The sequence below is a fragment of the Perognathus longimembris genome, chromosome 6, assembly GCF_023159225.1.
Source record: "Perognathus longimembris pacificus isolate PPM17 chromosome 6, ASM2315922v1, whole genome shotgun sequence".
NCBI classification, from domain to species: domain Eukaryota; kingdom Metazoa; phylum Chordata; class Mammalia; order Rodentia; family Heteromyidae; genus Perognathus; species Perognathus longimembris.
In genome coordinates, this window is record NC_063166.1 from 61,337,855 (window position 1) to 61,349,965 (window position 12,111).

Sequence of the window (12,111 nt, forward strand, 5' to 3'; positions counted from 1 at the left end):
AACAAAAGTACCAGTACTGTTCTTAGGAAAAGGACTTCAATCTTGTCCTATTTTCCAATTTTTTCATTTTTTATTATTATTATTAAATTTTATTGATAAGGTGATGTACAGAGAGGGTATAGTTACATAATAAGGTAGTGAGTACATTTCTTGTCATATTTGTTACACCCTCCTTCATTTTTCTTTTGCTTCCCCAGTTCAGATAAGCATATATACAATATCCAGTGTACCAGAATCATATACAGTGACCACAGGGGTACATCAAAGGAAATTCACCTAGTACATTATACATTGACAACAGTAAAGTCCTCCTGTTTCCATCTCTTGGAGTTCATTTTGCTTAGCCTCATCTTATATAATCATATGTATGTAGCTGTTGAGACATTTTTATGTTTATTTAGTAATTGTTTGGTTTTAGAGAGATGATGTAAAGTCGCTGACCAAAATATGTAGAAATACCATTTGAAAAGAAGTTTGTTGTTTTACAGACATGATCTCTACTGTTCTCCCCTCCCCCTCCAACAACCACATATCAGGGAGACCATGCGCCTTTGTCCTCTGTGCTCTAGGCTTGTCTCGCTCAATATTATTCCTTCAAGATCTGACCATTTCCCTGTGAATGCCATTATTTTATCATTTCTTTTTTTTTGCCATTAAGATTACCTTTATTTTAAGTACACATTAAACAAGAGATTATCTAAAATAAAATGTAACACTTTTGAAAGACACATATTCTAGAATAACTGATTTCAATGACAAATTAAAAATTTACTGAGTATTCTGATTTCTAAGTTTATCTTGCTGTTTCATTAAACATATTGGCTATTTTTTCAGTAGGCAGACAATTATGTTTACTTTAGAGACAATATTTTTTATTATTCAGTAGAATTCATTATGTTACCTAATGTGAACAGAATGGACTTTTCTATAAAATTATATAGGATGTCATGTTATTTTCTCCATATTAATAATCGAATTGTATTTTCATATGTGCAAGTAAACTTTTTGAGCAATATTCTTTGTTAGATCTCTCTACTCTGGTTGCTGCTCACCACACAATCTGAGCCTGTTTTAAGAGTTCTTTTTTAAAAAATGGATTTACATTCACAAGGCTTTTATCCTGTTTGGGTTCTCCAATGTAAATTGAGTTTTCTTCCAAGCAAAATACAAGTGTAAAAATATCATGTTCTTTTGATTATAGATTGTATGCTTTGACCTTACTTTGTCTAATCATTTTGCTTAGTCACTTAAATGCAGGTAATAGATCACCATGTATTCCAAAGATACTGTTTACGATGGCCATCTGATCTTCTTCCTTCCTACCTACTTGCCTACCTACCCAAGGATCTGTAGTGTACCTTTGAAGGAAGGAGTTAAAGTGGCTGCGATGTGCTCATTTTTGTTGGCAAGGGCTATTCTCTCAAGGGAAAGAAAGATGATCTAGTCGAACCTCCAGGTCATCTGGAACTCCAGGTAAATGGACTCTGATGCTTTTGAAGAGGAAGATGAATTGACACTGGGAGGCCCTTGAAGACACTGGGTGGTTGATCATAGCTGATAGCTTGTAGTCAACAGGACTTGGGATCATTGAGATTGAGGCTCCATGGAGAATATCAAATAAGTATACCTGAATACAAAATGAAGGTGTTTCCCTATACTGTGAATACTGCAGAGAAAATGTGCCTCTACATACGAATGGAGGGAGGAAGGGGGAACAAATACAGTCATTATATTTAATGCATATTCAATGCACATTGAGGGGTAGGGATAGGAGGGGGAAATATCAGGGAGAATGATGGAAGAAGTAACATTGATCAAGAAGCATTGTATTTATAATCTGGCATGGAATTATAAATTGGAAATTGTTGGGGTTCAGCTTTGGCCTTGAGGGGGAAGGGCAGAGGAGAGGGCTCCAGAGACTCAGCCCTTCCTCCAGCCCTGGGGGAATGTGGAAGCAGGCCACAATTCTCTGGGTCCGGAACCAGAAGAACTGGCTTTTCGACCAGCCCCCCAACTTTCTCCCCAGCCCATGTGCTCCCCATTCTTGCGGACTTTGCCCCTGGGGTGGTGCTATCCAGGTGACGTTAGCCCATGAGGGGGTCTTATGACAAGCTCACCAGCCTACGGCCAGGTCTTGGTCAATCACCCCTTTTCTCATCACCCCTACTATATCAACTGTTAGCCACTCCTTTATTAAATTAGATTTGCTCTTGAAGCGTCTCCGAGATCCGTGTACGCCTGGCTTCCTTCAAGGGTAAGGAGGGGGGATAAGCAATCTCCTACGGCTGCGTGCACCTGCGGTCTTTCCTGAGCCCCCCACTCCACTCTGGCCTTACCTGCTGGTCGGGTGACCAGGGGAGAGGGTGAGAAAGGGAGCGATTAGAGTAGAGTAGAGCCTGACCCCCCGTGCCAGGGGAGGCCACCCGAGCCCAGCAGGAAATAACCTGCAAATACTTAATAATAAAGCAAAATACTGTTTAAATGAAAATTCATTTAAACAAAATACACTTATTTACTTTAAAACATAAAATGTGTCTCCAGATGATGGTATCAGTGACCAACTTTTCCCCCTTCTCTCTCCCTCCCTTTCCCCTTCCTTTTCCTTCTTCTCCATTCCTTCCTCTCTTTTTCTGCATTTCTTTCTAACAAGAATTGCTTTGAGGTGTATATGTCCTTTTCATAAGACTCGAGAAATACATTCAAGATTGTTTTGAAATTATTCTGAGTACAGCCTGATAGTCTCACTCAATAGCATCACATGGTCTATAATTTCCTCTTCATCATCATGAATACAAAATCTAAACTTTAATATCTAAGTAGCATTTACTAACAAACTGAAATTATGATGCAATATTTAAGTTCAAATGCACCTGTCCTATTATTCAGGATTTTTTCAAGAGCATTATATTGAATAAATTCTTTCCCTTGGATATTTTAAGACAGGGTTTTGCTATGTAGCCTTGACTTTCCTAGAACTTGGAATTGTCTTGCCTCAGTCTCCCTAGTGCTGAGACTACAAGAATGCATCAGTATGCCTGGCTGTGGCTTGTGTCTTTGAGTGAAATAAATACATTTTAGGTTAACAGAACATACTTCATCTCATGAATTAAAAGTAAAGAAGTATTCAGTGGTCAGAAAAGTTTAAAAGGCCTAAATTTATAGTCTCATTTGATGTCTTCAGACACATTTCTGCAATGATAATCAATAGAGAAACAAGTTTCGCTTGTTTTATGTGGTTATTTCTGTTAGCATGCTTACCATATTTATCCTTACAGTTTGCAAATATTACAGCAACATTTTAGTATTCCTCCTATTGTAGAGATTTTTTTCTGACTCATTTCTAAAATACTTGGATGGAAAAATATCAATCTTATATAGCTCTTTCAGATACCGTATTGGATGGGGCCCATATTTTTGCTACCAAATCGAAAAGGAAAATAAGTGAAAATTAAAGACCATTCTCGGGTGCCAAGATCTGGGCCAAGAATTGATAATCTCAATCTGAAATCAAATAATATTGTTAAAATGTATGTGGGAAAACCTAATATCCAAAAACTCATAAAAAAAGGCAAAGAGGTACAATTTTCTCTAATGGATATCAGGAATATCACAAACACACTAATTAAAATTGTGATGCTGATCAAGATACATTAAAATCACAAAATGCTTTGTTAAATTTCAATTCCTTTGAATAACTGAAGACAATAAAAAGATCAAAAAGTTATATCACATCAATACAGTTCAACGACATAGTTTTTTTTGCAAATTAAGCTACATATGTGCAAATGTTCTATGACTGATCAGATAGCACCACATATCACTAGGAAAAGTTGGCAGTTCATGAAATATTTATGGGGCAACTGCTGACCTGTGTAAGAAAAAAATCAATCACTACCTAGATCATATGATGATGACCATATAAAAGTTACTCACAACTTAACCCATATAAAAAGTTTTCAGGAGTATAAAGCCCTAAAAATTAAAGGCCTGATTGGAGAGATTTTACAGAATAATATCCTTTAATGTGGGAAACTAGTATATCTGAAAGAGTTCACTAGAATTACTTTCATTTTATTGGTTTTTAAGTAGGAAGAAGCTGACGACTTGACAACACAGTATAGATGTTTTCAAGCATATGTTGCTTTTTATGTCAATTTCTTTTGAGAAAAAAATAACTTCATAGTTTCATCTACTAAAGTTTTAATCAGTGCTATAAATAAGTCATGAGCATAGGAACGATATCAGGTCTGAAGGGGAAAAAACAATCATTCCCACATTCCAGCCACCTGTAGTAAGTAGAGTCATTAAAAAACTCAAGGGGTATAGGCATTGGTGGCTCATGCTTGTAATCCTAGCTACTCAAGAAGCTGAGATCTAAGGATCTTGATTCAAAGCCAGCCCAGGCAATAAAGTCCATGAGACTTCTTAACTCTAATTAACCATCAGAAAACTGGAAGTGATGCTATAGTCCAAAATGGTATATAAGACACTCACTTAACAATGTGGGTGTTTAATGGTTATATTTTAAATAACAATTTAAAGAAATTGGGGGTGGGATTGTGGGTCAGTGGTAGAACACTTGCCTAGCAGGCCTGAGACATGAAAAAAATATAAAAACATCATGCTCAATCATTTTAAAACTATTTAATAAGTGGCTAAAAGTGTACAATTGAATCAAGTGTTGTCTTTTAAGTTCCATACATATAAGTATGTACATGCATATACATATATGTATGTACATGTACATACATGTATTATACATATATTTTATTTTGAATCCATACCAATACTACTTAGAGAGAAAACATTTTGTTGAGTGGTAGTATAATATTATTGGGTTTTGGTTGTTTTCTGGAGAAAATTTGCAACAATTGATAATTTTCAAATATTTTGTTAGTGTATACCAAATTGCTGCTTTGACATTAAACAAAGTGGCAGCACTTAGATTATAGAAGCTGGCAAATTGTGAGTGAGACAAACTTGGCCACAGGAATGTGAGTTGGTAAATGTTTATTAGCACAACATATGTATGTGAGTACGTACAGTTACATAGACCATCTAACTATATATAAAGCTTTAAAGTGCTTTGCATATGCTCTTGTAATAAACTATATAACTGACTTATATGAAATATGGATTTTTATTTTAGTTATGTTTCTCTTTCATAGAATTTATCTTAACTATTTTCTCAGCTTCTGTCAAGAACATAGAAATCACTGCCTAGCAACTATCTCAAAGTATTTATTTCAGGTAAAATTCAAGATGTTAAATACTTGGCTTATGATGTATAATACGTCAAAGATTATCTGTATCTTATCTAAGGTTTCAAAATTTCATATGAATGTAAGGAGAAAAAGATTATTAAATGGAGATATACAATGAAGTTTATTACGTAGTGGGCTATCTTCATTAAGATGTAAACCAAAGAATGATTTAAAAAAAAAAAAGACATGACTTAAATGTGTTAAGGAAGCTGTGGCTCAAGTATCAAGAAATAGTTTCCAAACAAATCCATAAAGTCAATTCCTGATAGACATAGAATAAATGGTGTGTTAGTAAGGATGTTTAATTGCCTTGGGGGTGGAGTAATAAACCCACTTGATCTTTATTCCTTTCTCCTTTCTTCTCTACTAAAAATAAATATTAACTGGATCTATTAAGGGAAGAAATAAGGATCCTGATTTTCAATCCTTCAAATTACAAAAGATAGGAACAGATATTTGATCATAATAAACATGAATGAAATCTGTGTTTGTAGTTTTAGGTTGGGAGATAAACTTTCAGGTTGTCACATTCTCTGCCTCTTTCAATAGCTTACTTTGTCCATATCACAGTCGCTCTGTAATTCAAAATCTTCCAGTTGTATTCTGACCCTTCCCATTCTGACTGTTCTAGAACATATAAGATTTCACCAGGGCAGTTCTTACTATCCTGCACAGTATCACTTGAGTTATTTCTGAACATGAGTTAATGGCTGTTATTTAATGGTGCTCAGTTTATGTGGTGTCCTGTTAAAATAAGACATTAGTAGTGATCATTATTGTCTCAAAGACCCTAGCACAGGCCTGCGAATGATTTGTACTCTATGGAGTAAAATGAAGATACCAAGCTAATATTTAGTGCCTGATCATCACTGAACATCAGATATTATAGGTAATTTTACATACTGAAGATTTTCTTTCTTTCATATAAAGTTCACCATATTTGAGGTACACACAATTGCTATCTAGTAATATGTATTCTTTTTTTAATACCATTTGGACCTTCTTTTTAGTTCTACATGCCAGAGTCCCGGGGATCATATAATCAGAGAGTAAGATCAGAAAGTAATGGAGGCAAATTGGTACAAAAATATGATTCATCCACTGAGGATTTCACAATACCAGAATGTGTAATCCTGGTAACGTTCTTAGAACACTAAAGAGAATCATCACACTGTTAGTAACTATAAACTATACTTTTCTGATTAGCAGTCTGCATAGGAAGCCTTTCATAGGCATCCTGATATTTCTTCTGCTAACCTTTATAATCTCTTTTTTCCTGTTGGATTGTATGATGTTGAATTATTTGTAAAACTTCATCTCACTTTTTGGCAGTACTGGGATTGGAACTCAGGGCCTTGCATTTGTTTAGCAGGTGCTCTGCCACTTGACCCATGCCATCAGCAGCTCCCCCCATTTTTTTGCTTTAGTTATCTTTTAGATACGGTCTCACTTTTTTCTCGGGGCTACTTTGGGAACCATGATTCTGGATGGTACCTCTCAAGGAGCTTTGATTACAGTTGTGTGCCATTATACCTGGCTGTAAAGCTCATTGGAGGTCAAAGTTATGGAAATGTTGTGTGCTGTATATTTTGCATTAATTCATTCCTCTTAGGTTTGCTTAATTTGTTTTCACTGAGTGGAAGATTTCATGTGTTTATTTAAAATTTTTCCTTAAGTAGTTGCACAAAGGGATTTCAATTCAACATGCCATTTTGTGAGTACGATTAAGCTTGATCACTGTTGACCCTTTCATAATTCACCTCCGTCTCCCTCAACCCCACCAATCACCTAAATTTACTACTTCAGTGTATTATATAGTATTAAGGAAAATTTATCAGCTAGATGAATGGAAGTTTTTCTCCACAAACTACATAAGAGCATTTTAACTTATTTAACCTGTTATTAAATTATGGATATATATGTATATATATGTTTATGTATTCTTGATGAGAAAGTAATTGTCTTAGTACTATGCATTAACCCAACTTCCTACCATTTTTTGGCATTATTTTGTTGAGGAATGGTTAGTTCTCATGAAAATGACACTTTCAGTATGGCAGGGCCTTTGATTTACTTTTGCTAAAAGACCATGAGCTGAGATGGTTTGTGTTACTTTCAAATCAAAGAGATACAGATCTCCTTGCAGCTTTAGACATTTCTTTTTTCCTTCCTATGAGTAGAGGAGCAGAGCTATAAGATTGAAACCATGTGTACTACGCGACCCAGGTTGGTGTACAGCTTCCCCATTATCTCCGGATCCAACATACATTTTTCTCAATAATAAATGAATAAATTTGCTTTTTTGTGTGCTGAGATTTAGGGTTATTTTTATTACCCTGACAAATACACTATCTTTAACATATACATAAATGTTATATACAATATACATAATCATGTATGGTCAAACATATAATATATATGTATAACATATGTAATCATTTATATATGGGAAGTATTTATAGTGATCCACATTTCTATTTATAGCTTCTTATGTCAACTTTACTGTTTAATTTTATAGTAAATTTTAATACCTTAGATTTCTCTGTGTACTATAACTTCATAGTAAAGCTTAATACCTAAGACCTACATAATTGCTTCTTTTGAAAAATCCTATTAGCTGTTTTTAAATATTGAGTTTTAAGACAAATTCTTAGAATCCCAATAAATACTTTGGTTGGATTGCTTTAGATTTATAGAGAATCAACATCCAAGCTAACTAAAGTCCTATAGCATTTCTGCACTAACTTTCAGGTGACTACAAATCTTTTTTTTTTTTAAGTTTTTGTTGCTATTTGGTGAGACTGTTTTGTCTATGCTACATCTTAAATCAATATTGCACTTCAGAAGAAGAGGCAGAATTGTAAATTGGCTGGTCTGGGATACTTTATCTCGAAAAAAACTGAAAACACCTCAAAATCCTACTGGTACATAGCAAGAGAATTGATCTAGGAAGTTCATTTCCTGAGCTCCCTTATTAGTTCTGGAAAACGTTAGTTCATTTTCTTTCATTATGGCATGGCCCTGGGGTTCTTTCTCAGACACTTATCAATTTTGGATTTGCTTCTAGTCTAGATCCATTTCAGCTTAATTCTATCCTTTCCTGTTCTTTCTATGATCTCTTCTAGGACACAGTAATGTGTCCTAGAAATTCTTCATTCCATCTCTTGTTCCTGTAAGCCATTTAGCAAATTTGTTTGTATAATTAAATTCCTGCACTATTATTACTTTATAGACTAATTTTACAACATTGCTTAGCTTATTTAATATTTCCATAAATGTTTCATCAACCCCAACAGGATAAACATTGTGCATTATTTCTGAACCCTATCATTGTACTGGTTTAGGTAATTTGAATACAATCTTCTTATTTCTTATTGATTGTCTATGTCTAAGTTTCCACCATTAGAATATCAAATTTTATCTATTTTTAAATTGTTTTCTTGTAACTATTAGTGGAGAATAAAGAGCATTCTAAATTTAAAACAAGATTTTGTTCATATATTGGTTTATGTAAACCTTACCATATAATTTTGTTGTTGCTATTCTTGTTGGTTGTGGGGCTTCAACTTGGGATGTGGGCACTGTTCTTGAGCTTTTTCCACTCAAGGCTAGCACTCTATCATTTTGAACCACAGCCTTATTTCCAGCTTTCTGATTGTTAATTGGAGACTACAGTCTCATGGACGTTCCTGCCTGAGCTGGCTTTGAACCACCATCCTTAGATCTCAGCCTCCTGAGTAGCTAGGATTACAGGCATGAACCAGAAAGCACCAGAATTACCATTTTTTAAAAATCATTTTTTTTTTTTTGGCCAGTCCTGGGCCTTGGACTCAGGGCCTGAGCACTGTCCCTGGCTTCTTCCCGCTCAAGGCTAGCACTCTGCCACTTGAGCCACAGCGCCACTTCTGGTCGTTTTCTGTATATGTGGTGCTGGGGAATCGAACCTAGGGCCTCCTGTATCCGAGGCAGGCACTCTTGCCACTAGGCTATATCCCCAGCCCTTAAAAATCATTTTTAACAGGTTGAACAAAAGTTCTGTGAAATCGTCAGTGTGTGTAAGGGTTTGAAAATCATTCTCTCCAAAGTCTTTTCCCCAAAGAATGAACTCACAGGGTCTACATACAATAGGTAAAAAGAGAGAGAGAGATAATACCTATTTTTGTCCTGTAGAAATATTATCTTGCTTTTCCCTCAAATACTGAGTATGTCATCAAAGGAAGATAGTGGCTGAGTCAAAATTCAGCTAGATTATGAATCAGTGACAAACAATTCCATATTTTCAGTTGTCTTTTTGATAAACTAAAATAGATATATTTTTCTGCCTTTTGTGTGGCACTGGGGTTTAAACTCAGGGCCTCATATTTCTAAACTGCTTTATCATTTAATCCATATTCCCAGCCCTTTTAGTTTTTAGTGTTTTACCTTTTTACACAGGCTCATCTGGGCCTCAGTCATCTGTTTATGCCATCTGCATAGCTTGAATTACATGTTCACACCACCATGCCCATCTGTTTATTGGTCAGGAGGGTATCTTAAACGTTTTGCATGCCTAATCATGAACCCTGATTGGCCTCTCTGTCTTCTCCATCTGAGACTTGAGTACAGTTACAGTTATAATTGTGAGCCCGTACCTGACTATTTTCCTGATTTTTATTAAAGAATAAAGTCTAATAGCTCTCCTCATTAGTCTAGTGTAGCATTTAACGTTTTGTTTGGCCATTAGAATACAGTCAATGTGACATTCTCACACTTCTGAATTAAGACTTTTAAGAAAACTCTTAAAGCTACAGTGCAGCTTCTTCTACCCAGGTCAATAGGAACTCTTGCTGTAAAAAAAAGTAACTGAGACAGTTCTGACCAGTGCATTTGTGGCCACATGAAAAGACCATAGAATAAAACCAATGCCTAATTAGTCCCCAGCTGTTCTGGCTAACTTGAATCATGCCAGATGTGGTTTCAATACCAATTAACTCTAGCCTCAGCCTCTAAGCATCAGCCACTACACAAAAGAACACTTTTGTTTTAAATGTAAAAGCTTAGCTTAGCCTACCAATCCCAGAAATACAAGTTAACTTTTGGGTTGGTTGGTTAGGCAGTGATAGCTCATTTGCTTAGACTTTTCATGATAACAATTTACATCATCTGCCTAAGTGCTTTTACTGTTAATGAGAATCTGGAGAGCCATCTAGGGCACCTGTTCTCCCTGAAGTAGCTGAGCAATTCAGGCTACTCTGGCTGGATAGTCTCAGATCAGGAACTTTTGCCCACAATTTTCACAGCCGAAGAAGGGAACAATGTTAACATTTTGCACTAGTGATTAAGTGCTTCAATCTGGCAGTAATACATACTCTCTCTCTCTGCTTGTAGTCCATTGGTCAACACTAGTCATACTGTTGTGCCTAACTTCCAAGAAGCCTATTGCTCAGTGGGCTAGGAGAGAGGAAGAGAGTAGGAGAGAGAGAGAGAGAGAGAGAGAGAGAGAGAGAGAGAGAGAGAGAGAGAGAGAGAGAGAGAAGAGAGAGGCATCTCTCACATTCTTTCCCTGTCTCTTGCTATGATGTCACATCTTCAATGTCTAAAATAATTCCTTTTGCTACTAGAAATCCTGTATTTTGTGTAACCATAGTTCTACCCCAGTCCCACTGTTAGACCAAAGTTCTTTTTTTTGCCAGTAGCAGGTAGCAATTTTCTTAAAACCATAAAACTATACTTTCAATATACAAGTGATGTGTTTAACAAATGACTCCAAATCTTGTTGGCTTAAATGAATAGCACTGATTTGTCATAGTCTCTTCGGATAAAAGGCCCAGCTAAGCTGTACCTTATGGCTCCCGGTGACTCATGAGGCTCAGAATCTGAAGAGCTCTGGGGAAAGATCTTTTAGGTCACTCCTTTGGTTGTTTCTGATACTTCGTTTTTGGCAGGCTGATGGCTGAAGGCCTCTGCTCCTCAGGAGATGCTGGCTCAAGGCCTTTGTTAGTTTCTTGTTGCTCAGCGTTCTCCATATCATCTCAAAATGAGCAAGCAAGAGGGAAATAGAATGCCAGCATGGTGGAAATCCTAAATTTGCGAATCTTGCTGTGGAAGGATTAGATCATCACCTGTATCATATTCTGTTGGTTAGAAATGAGTCACTGGGCGCAACCACATTCCAGAGAAGAGAATCATACCAGGACTTGAATATTAGAAATTGAGATATTGAGGAACATTTGAGAAAGTGCCTACTTCAAGTACTGCAATAGGTTGAATATTCTAGACAGGGGACACAAAGACATATAAAGTCCTTATCCTTGAAGGTTCCAAGTAGGAGTTGGAAAAATGAAGAGACAACTGTGTGAAATCCTGTTAAACATGAAAGTACTGTGGTTTTGTTAGACAGGAGAACTACTGGAGTTTAGATGTGACAGAAGTTTCTTTTGTGGGGGCTGTTGGAGGTACAATGTGAACTACTGGATAATATCTCAATCATAATTCACTAAACAACTGGTGAAGAGAATGAAGCAGGAGGATGAGGCAAGGAGGCATAAATGCATACTGAGTTCTTGGGGAGTGGGGAAGAGTGAAATAAGCAAAATTAAAAATAGACAGTGAATGATACTGAATGTGCTGCTAAGTGATTTTTTTTGGAGGGGGGGTAGGTCATGGTGCTTGAACTTAGGGCCTGGGTGCTGTCCCTGAACTTTTTCACTCAAGGGCTAGCACTCTACCACTTGGAACTACAGCACCACGTCCAATTTTTTTGGTGGTTGATTGGACATAAAAGTGTTATGGACTTTCCTGCTTTGGCTGGCATTGAACCACTGTCCTCAGATCTCAGCCTTCTGAGTAGCTAGGATTATAGGCATGA